The following is a 9,572-nucleotide window of genomic DNA, read 5'->3' as shown; positions in this document are numbered from 1 at the left end:
CTGCTTTTATACTTTTACATTATTTCTAATCCGAGCTAGTGTTACAAGTAAGGAAAGGGACTTATTCAGGGTTATGGTTAGGCCCGGGGCTAGGCTTAGGGCTGGGGTTAAGGCCCCGTCTCACATAGCGAGATCGCTAGCGAGATCGCTGCTGAGTCACAAGTTTTGTGACGCAACAGCGACCTCCATAGCGATCTCGCTATGTGTGACACGTACCAGCGATCAGGCCCCTGCTGCGAGATCGCTGGTCGTGTCAGAATGGCCTGGACCTTTTTTTGGTCGTTGAGGCCCCGCTGACATCGCTGAATCGGTGTGTGTGACACCGATCCAGCGATGTCTTCACTGGTAACCAGGGTAAACATCGGGTTACTAAGCGCAGGGCCGCGCTTAGTAACCCGATGTTTACCCTGGTTACCAAAAAAAACAAACACTACATACTCGCCTTTCGGTGTCCCTTGCCGTCTGCTTCCTGCTCTCACTGACTCCCGGCCGTACAGTGAGAAGTGAGAGCGCAGCAGTGACGTCACCGCTGCGCTCTGCTCTCAGTGTACGGCGGCTCAGTCAGACCAGGAAGCAGACGGCAAGGGACACCGAAAGGCGAGTATGTAGTGTTTGTTTTTTTTGGTAACCAGGGTAAACATCGGGTTACTAAGCGCGGCCCTGCGCTTAGTAACCCGATGTTTACCCTGGTTACCCGGGTGCTGCAGGGGTACTTCGGCATCGTTGAAGACAGTTTCAACGATGCCGAAGTCGTTCCCCTGATCGTTGGTCGCTGGGGAGAGCGGTCTGTGTGACAGCTCCCCAGCGACCACACAGCGACTTACCAACGATCACGGCCAGGTCGTATCGCTGGTCGTGATCGTTGGTAAATCGCTTAGTGAGACGGGGCCTTTAGGGACCAGATTAGGAATAGAGTTAGGATTATATAGGATTATATATGATTAAGCATAGGGCTAGAGCAATAAAACTGTTACATAAAAAATGTAGTAAGAAAATGAAACAAATATAATAATGTATAATGTTTAATTTTTTTGAAAATTTGAGATCTGATTTCAGCAAAAAGAATAAAAAAATTAAAAAAATTAAGACATAAAATCTCAAAGTATAATTACATCAGTATTTTCCCATAGATTACAATTTACTGGCAATACTGGGGTTTTGTAAAGGACTCAGGGAGCGCTAATGCTTCATGGGTTAGGGGCACATACTTGTATTGTCCTGGGTGCCTGTAACCCACGCTGTACCAGTGTGCTATCAGCATAGTGTACAGCAACCAGCAAGTTTTCGTATTTCACTTTTTCTGCATTTTTTCATCTGTCGCCTAAAATACAACAGGTAAATATTAAATGTACTACAAACATCAGGCTTATTATTGTGTGCTGCTCACTTTAGGTGAGTTTATTTTACAAAAAGCCCTAAATGTGACGTTTCGTTCATGTGTTTTGCCAAAAGTTTCTTTGTAGGACTTGTAAAGGAATAAAAAGACATAAACATATCTGAATTAAATAAAATATCATCTGGGAAAAGCTGGTAATAATATGAATGAAAACAACAGAGTTTCTTACAAGCAAAAAAAATCCACAAAAACTATGGGTGAAAATAATCTACTGTTGGTCTTTATAAGAGATGTTTCTGTGCTCTTAACGAGGTTGTCTCATCTTGTCCTCTGAAGGACACTGCTCTCCTGGCCTCCTGCTCGTTGGGGTATTGCGCTGTTGTTTAAAGGGGTTTCCCTCTACTAGGACAACCCCTTCTCAATCTAATTATTTGCCCCTGTTAAAATAAAAACACCTGTGCCCCCCTCCCGTGCCAGCGCAGATCCAGCAGTGTCACCGCTCACAGAGATAACCTTTATTATGTAAATTGCTCTGATATTGTGAAATCGGCTGTGAATTGGCTGTTATGGGCAATTGTATGGTGCAATTTCTCCTGTTATCCTTGCGAAAATGCAATATTTGGAGCTAAAAATAATTGTTGTTGGGAAAATGTGATTTTTTTGTTATTTTCATGTTCTGTGAAGCACCTGGGGTTTCAAGGTGCTCACCACATATCTAGATAAGTTCCCTGAGGGGTCTTGTTTCCAAAATGGTAAACAAACAAAGTTCTAAATCATGTCAATATGAAATACAGGGGCGGACACAGACAGCTTGGGGCCCCAGTGCAAGAAATGTATCTGGGCCCCCTCTCCTTTCATGGCTACCAAGCTACAGATATACCGTATATACTCAAGTATAAGCCGAGAATTTTTTAGCCCATTTTTTTAGGCTGAAATTGCCCCTCTCGGCTTATACTCGAGTCATTCCCAGGGGTCGGCAGGGGAGGGGAAGCGGCAGCTGTCTAATAATACTCACCTGCTCCTGGCGCGGTCCCTGCACGTCCCTGGTTCTCATGGCACTGACAGCTTCTTCCTGTATTGAGCGGTCACATATTCACCTGTCCCACATTCCACCGTCGGCGCCGCTCCGTCTTCCGCGTCCTCTGCAGTGACACTCAGGTCAGAGGGCGTGATGATGCGATTAGTGTGCGCCGCCGTCTGCCTGAGCAGCCAGTGCAGAGGATGCGGAAGACACAGCGGCGCTGACGGTGGAACATGGGACAGGTGAATATAGCAAGTGCCGGGGGCCTGAGCGACAAGAGGTGAGCATGTGATTTTTTTCAGCAACAGCATATGGGGCAAATATCTCTATAGAGCATCTTATGGGGCCATGTGCAGCATTATATGGGGCAAATATCTCTATGGAGCATCTTATGGGGCCATGTGCAGCGTTATATGGGGCAAATATCTCTATGGAGCATCTTATGGGGCCATGTGCAGCATTATATGGGGCAAATATCTCTATGGAGCATCTTATGGGGCCATGTGCAGCGTTATATAGGGCAAATATCTCTATGGAGCATCTTATGGGGCCATGTGCAGCATTATATGGGGGCAAATATCTCTATGGAGCATCTTATGGGGCCATGTGCAGCGTTATATGGGGCAAATATCTCTATGGAGCATCTTATGGGGCCATGTGCAGCATTATATGGGGCAAACATTTCTATGGAGCATCTTATGGGGCCATGTGCAGCGTTATATGGGGCAAACATTTCTATGGAGCATCTTATGGGGCCATGTGCAGCGTTATATGGGGCAAATATTTCTATGGAGCATCTTATGGGGCCATGTGCAGCATTATATGGGGCAAATATTTCTATGGAGCATCTTATGGGGCCATGTGCAGCGTTATATGGGGCAAACATTTCTATGGAGCATCTTATGGGGCCATGTGCAGTGTTATATGGGGCAAATATCTCTATGGAGCATCTTATGGGGCCATGTGCAGTGTTATATGGGGGCAAATATCTCTATGGGGCATCTTATGGGGCCATGTGCAGCATTATATGAGGACAAATATCTCAATGGAGCATCTTATGGGGCCATGTGCAGTGTTATATGGGGGTAAATATCTCTATGGAGCATCTTATGGGGCCATGTGCAGCATTGTATGGGGCAAATATCTCTATGGAGCATCTTATGAGGCCATAATCAGCATTTGTGCAGCATTATACGGAGCAAATGTGTCTATGGAGCATCTTATGGGGCCATAATCAACATTTGTGCAGCATTATATGGGGCATATTTTAATATGGAGCATCTTATGGGTCCCATCATGAACTGTATGGAGCATTATATGGGGCTCCTGATTCAATATGGATATTCAAAAACACTTAACCTACTGATGTCTCAATTAATTTTACTTTTATTGGTACCTATTTTTATTTTTGACATTTACCGGTAGCTGCTGCATTTTCCACCCTAGGCTTACACTCGAGTCATTAAGTTTTCCCAGTTTTTTGTGGCAAAATTAGGGGTCTCGGCTTATACTTGGGTCGGGTTATACTCAATTACATACGGTACATATTTTTTTACAGTCTCCTCTCATTATATATATATTGCCACCCCTTATTACACAGTGCACTCTCTTTATGTATAGCGCCGTCCCGTATCACATAGTTCCCTCTTGTTACATACAGCACTGTCCCTCACATATCAGATTCTCGTTATTTTTGTTATTTATACCTCCCTTTTCTTTATTACATATCGTCCATTCTTGTTAGATATAATCTGAAATGATGGCTGATGGAGAATAGGAAAGCTTCTTTTGTGATGGATGCGGCTGATGGACTGGTCTTCTGGTCAGATGTTGCTCCATCAGCTGTCATTTTACATTTTACAGGAGAGGACACTATGCAATAAAGAGAGGGCGCTGTGAATAACAAAAATAATGAGAATACTCAATGTAAGGGACGGTGCTGTAGATGACAAGAGATGATACTGTGTAATAAAGGACGGCGCTCCACATAACAGGATGCTACATAATAAAGGACTGCACCATACATAAATAGAGAGGATGTTACGTAATAAGAGACGGGAGGGAACCGATACTGCAGACGCGATATCAGGATACGGACACCGCCGAAGCAGTCACAGGAAGCGAGCACTAATAACAGTACACAGGGTATGGGAAATGGGACACTATCAGACTAGGGATGGGGGACCATACAGTTGCTTACACACCAACCACCTAACATACAGTGGGGGAAATAAGTATTTGATCCCTTGCTGATTTTGTAAGTTTGCCCACTGACAAAGACATGAACAGTCTATAGTTTTAAAGGTAGGTTAATTTTAACATTGAGAGATAGAGTATCAACAATAAAATCCCGAAAATCACATTTTAGAAATTATATAAATGTATTTGCATTTTGCAGTGAGAAATCAGTATTTGATCCCTCTGGCAACCAAGACTTAATACTTGGTGGCAAAACCCTTGTTGGCAAGCAGAGCAGTCAGACTTTTTGTTGTTGATGATGAGGTTTGCGCACATGTCAGGAGGAATTTTGTTCCACTCCTCTTTGCAGATCATCTTTAAATCAGTACGATTTTGAGGCTGTCGCTTGGCAACTTGGAGCTTCAACTCCCTCCATAACTTTTCTATGGGATTAATGTCTTGAGTCTGGCTATGCCACTCCATGACCTTAATGTGCTTCTTTTTCAGCCACTCCTTTGTTGCCTTGGCTGTATGTTTTGGGTCATAGTCTTGCTGGCAGACCCAGCCACGACCCATTTTTTATGTCCTGGCTGAGGGAAGGAGGTTGTCACTCAGGATTTTACTGTACATTGCTCCATCCATTCTCCCATTGATGCGGTGAAGTAGTCTTGTGCTCTTAGCAGAGAAACACCCCAAAGCATAATGTTTCCACCTCCATGCTTGACAGTGGGGACAGTGTTCTTTGGGTCATAGGCATTTCTCTTTCTCCAAACATGGCGAGTCGAGTTAATGCTAAAGACCTCAATTTTTGTCTCATCTGACCACAGCACCTTCTCCCAATCACTTACAGAATCATCCAGGTGTTCATTGGCAAACTTCAGATGGGCCTGCACATGTGCCGTTTTGAGCAGAGGGACCTTGCGAGCACTGCAGGATTTAAAACCTTTACGGCGTAATGTGTTACCAGTGGTTTTCTTGGTGTCTGTGGTCCCAGCTGCCTTGATATCATTAACAAGTTCCCCCTGTGTAGTTTTAGGCTGACCTCTGGGGGTTTAGCTCAGGGTTTAACAGGAGATAGGGACAGGTTGGTGACTTGGGCCTCCCTACCGTCAAGGGCACCCCCAAGTAAAGGAAAGACCGGGATCCCCCCAGCCTGAGGGGCAGTTCAGGGGCCCAGATTCCTCATCTCCTGTTTTCCTATTACTGCCCCGTGACACTATCTCTGAATGTTAAAATTAACCTACCATTAAAATTATAGACTGTTCATGTCATTGTCAATGGGAGCATTTACCATGTGTGCGTGATGCCCCTTTTAGAACAGGGGAGCGCGCATACATGCACCCTAGGCACACCGTCGGGACACAGTGCAGCGTGCATAGTGGAGGGAGGAGGCAGGAGCATGCTGAAGACAGCATCATGGGCCGGTGAGTAAGCTGGTGTCCCTGCATGGAGAGAGGAGGGGACACCATGTCGGGCACACCGCTACATGCCCCTTTCTCTGATAAGTTGTCTTGTTCTTCTGGAACACATAAAAAAAACGATTCTACGCACCTTTCTCTGCACCCACGCCACACGGTGTCCTCTTCTGCAACCGGCGCAGGAGACGCTAATTGACTTCAGCATCCCCACCATCGCTCATGACGTCACTGCCATATGCCCCCCCCGTCATGGACACACCAAGATCAGATCCTGGAAGCAAATTGGTCAGTGGCGTGCACTGCAGCGGAACTGGCGGATCACCTGCGCTGCAATATATCTCAGCTGAATGTGCGTCTGAGGATGCAGATCGAGCTGAAATATTCGCTGGTGTCAGTGGCCTCACTCCTCTTCTGGGCCTGATGCAGCTGAATTGACAATTTGTCTGGCCCCGGGAATGCCCAGTTAAAGTGAACCTGTCACCAAGTTTGGCCGATAAAAGATATGACCACTGCCTTTCAGGGTTTATCTACAGCATTCTATAATGCTGTATATCTGCCCCCATCCAACCTGCAAGATAAGAAAAATAAGTTTTATTATTCTCCCTGGGCGGTCAAGTCCGATGGGTGTCGCAGGTCCAGATCTGGTGCCTCCCATCTTCTTATGATCGCCGCCCTCCTGTTGCCTCATCGCTCCCCGGCATCGTGCTCCTTATCTTATCTACCCTGTTAAGGGCAGAGCAAAGTACTGCAGTGCGCAGGTGCCAGGAAAGGGCAGAGAGGCCCAGCGCCTGCGCACTGCAGTATTTTCCTATGCCCTCAACAAGGCAGATAAGTACGCCTGCACAGGAGCGCGATGCCGGGGAGCCATGAAACAATAGGAGGGTGGCAATCATAAGAGATGGGAGGCGCCGGACCCGGACCTGCGACGCCCATCGGACCGGACCGCAGATGAGTATAATAAAACTTATTTTTCTTATCTTTTAGGTCGGATTGGGGTCAGATATACAGCATTATAGAATGCTGTAGATAAGCTCTGAAAGGTGGTGGCCGAATATTATAGCGGCCAAACCTGGTGATGGGTTCGCCTTAAGTGATATTTACCTATACACATACTGTCTACTGAGTCTCAGGTACTAATATAGTAATATATAATATAATAATAGTAATATTAATAGTAATAATAGTAATATATAATATAGTAATATATAATATAGAATATATATTATACTAATATAGAATATACTAAATTTACTAAAAGCAATGGAGTAAAAAATCAAAAACTTCCAAAACCCGGTGGATACACCTATAACACTACAGGAAGTAGCCGAGAGACTCCCCTCCATAAGATGTAGAAAAGCCAGTGGCCTGGATGGAATCCTACCAGAAATGCTGAAGTACAGCCCACCAGAAATACAGGCTGCAATGGTAAAACTCTTCAATATTGTGCTGAGTGCTGGCTACTTCCCTCGTACCTGGAACCAAGGCCTCATCACACCCATCCACAAGAGTGGGGACAGGTATGACCCAGCCAACTACAGAGGCATATGTGTCAGCAGCAACCTGGGAAAACTGTTCAACAGTATCCTGAACAAGAGGATCCTCACCTTCCTCACCGAGCACAACGTCCTCAGCAAGAGCCAAGCAGGGTTCATGACGAACCACCGAACCACTGACCACATCTACACTCTGCACAGCCTCATTCAGAGACACGTCTACAATACAAAGAATGGGAAGATATACGCCTGCTTTGTGGACTTTAAAAAGGCCTTTGATTCAGTGTGGCACCCGGGCTTATTCCTGAAACTGCTGGAGAGCGGAATAGGAGGAAAGACCTATGATGTCATCAAAAGCTCCTACACCGAGAACCGCTGCAGCGTGAGTGTGAACGGCAGAAGAACGGCTTATTTCCAGCAGAACCGCGGGGTCAGACAAGGCTGCAGCCTAAGTCCAACACTCTTCAACATTTACATCAACGAGCTGGCTACCGTCCTGGAATCCTCCTCAGCACCAGGTCTCACCCTTCACGACGCTCAGGTGAAATTCCTGCTGTATGCAGATGACCTGCTGCTGCTGTCACCAACCGAGAAAGGCCTCCAGGACAACCTGAAAATCCTAGAGAAATTCAGCTCCACCTGGGCTCTACCGGTCAACCTAAAGAAAACCAACACCATGGTGTTCCAGAGGAGAAAGAGAAAATCAGACCAGCACCCATCATTTGTCCTCAACAACTGCGACCTCACAGGAACGGACAAATATACCTACCTGGGCCTAGAGATTCACCGGTCAGGGAGCTTCAAACAAGCCATAGAGACCCTGAAAGACAAGGCCTGCAAAACCTTCTATGCCATCCAAAGGAAACTCTACCATCTGAAGCCACCAGTGAGGGTCTGGCTAAAAATCTTCGACTCCATCATCGCCCCAATCCTCCTGTATGGCAGCGAAGTCTGGGGTCCCCACACCTACCCAGACTGGTCAAGGTGGGATTCCAGTCCAACAGAAATATTCCACCTGGAATTCTGCAAGCACCTTCTCCAGGTCCATCGGAGCACCTCCAACAGTGCTTGTCGGGCCGAGCTGGGCAGATTCCCTCTACACCTAACAGTTCTAAAGAGGGCGCTGTCATTCCGGGCTCACCTGCATAGGAGCAATCCAAGCTCCCATCACCATAAAGCCCTGATACATGTAGTTGAAACAGAAAAACCAGAACCCTCAGAACAGCCCAGCCAAACCCAACCGGACCAGAACACCAATCACAACAACCTGACAAAAGCCGGAATCAGGAAGATGGCAGACGAAGGCCAGGAGAGGTATGTCAGTGACTGGAAGAATGATATCAACAACTCACAGAAACTGAACACGTACCGGAGTCTACAGAGAGAATACAGACTGGCCCCATATCTGGAGAAACTCCCGGATCCCAGAGATCGCAAGATCCTGAGCCGATATAGACTCAGTGCCCACAGTCTGGCCATCGAATGTGGCCGACACAGGCAGAACTACAAGCCCAGGGAGGAAAGACTGTGCCAACACTGTGATCAGGAGGCCATAGAGGACGAAACCCACTTCCTGCTACACTGCTCCAAATACTCAGCAGTGAGGGACACTCACTTCAGGAGACTCTCACATCTCTTCCCGGACTTCATCACCATGAAGGAGGAAGAGAAAACATATATCCTGCTGGGAGAAGAAGAGAGAGCAGTGGAGATAGCAGCGCGGTATGTGAGCGAATGTCATAGACTGCGAGAAAGACAGCCATGATGCCATGGACTATAGCCCCCACCCTGGATCTGCCCCCATCCACCTCCCCTATGCCATGGACTATAGCCCCCACCCTGGATCTGCCCCCATCCACCTTCCCTACAGCTCCTACCCAACATCCCCACAGTCCCTATTCGTATTGCCTTTATACACTTGCTTTGGCAAAACTGATGTGTATTTGGTCCTGCCAATAAAGCTTCTTTGAATTTGAATTTGAATATACTGTATGATTACCAGTGTGTGCGTGTGTGTGTGTGTGTGTACACATACATGCACAGATAGCCAAAGTACACACCGCTACATAAAAACACTTTTGGCCATGACTGTGTGTGTGTCACACACACACTATATGTAACTGTGC

General features: G+C 46.5%; 1 protein-coding gene across 4 annotated transcripts in view; it reads left to right on the top strand.

The window, feature by feature from the left end:
• LOC143788926 (fatty acid hydroxylase domain-containing protein 2-like) overlaps nucleotides 1–9,572 on the top strand; it is a 325,226-nt gene that overhangs the window by 49,447 nt on the left and 266,207 nt on the right. The gene's annotated exons all lie outside the window — the stretch shown is intronic.

This window comes from Ranitomeya variabilis, chromosome 8 (genome assembly GCF_051348905.1).
Source record: "Ranitomeya variabilis isolate aRanVar5 chromosome 8, aRanVar5.hap1, whole genome shotgun sequence".
Classification (NCBI taxonomy): Eukaryota; Metazoa; Chordata; class Amphibia; order Anura; family Dendrobatidae; genus Ranitomeya; species Ranitomeya variabilis.
This window is presented reverse-complemented; position numbering and strand designations above follow the sequence as displayed.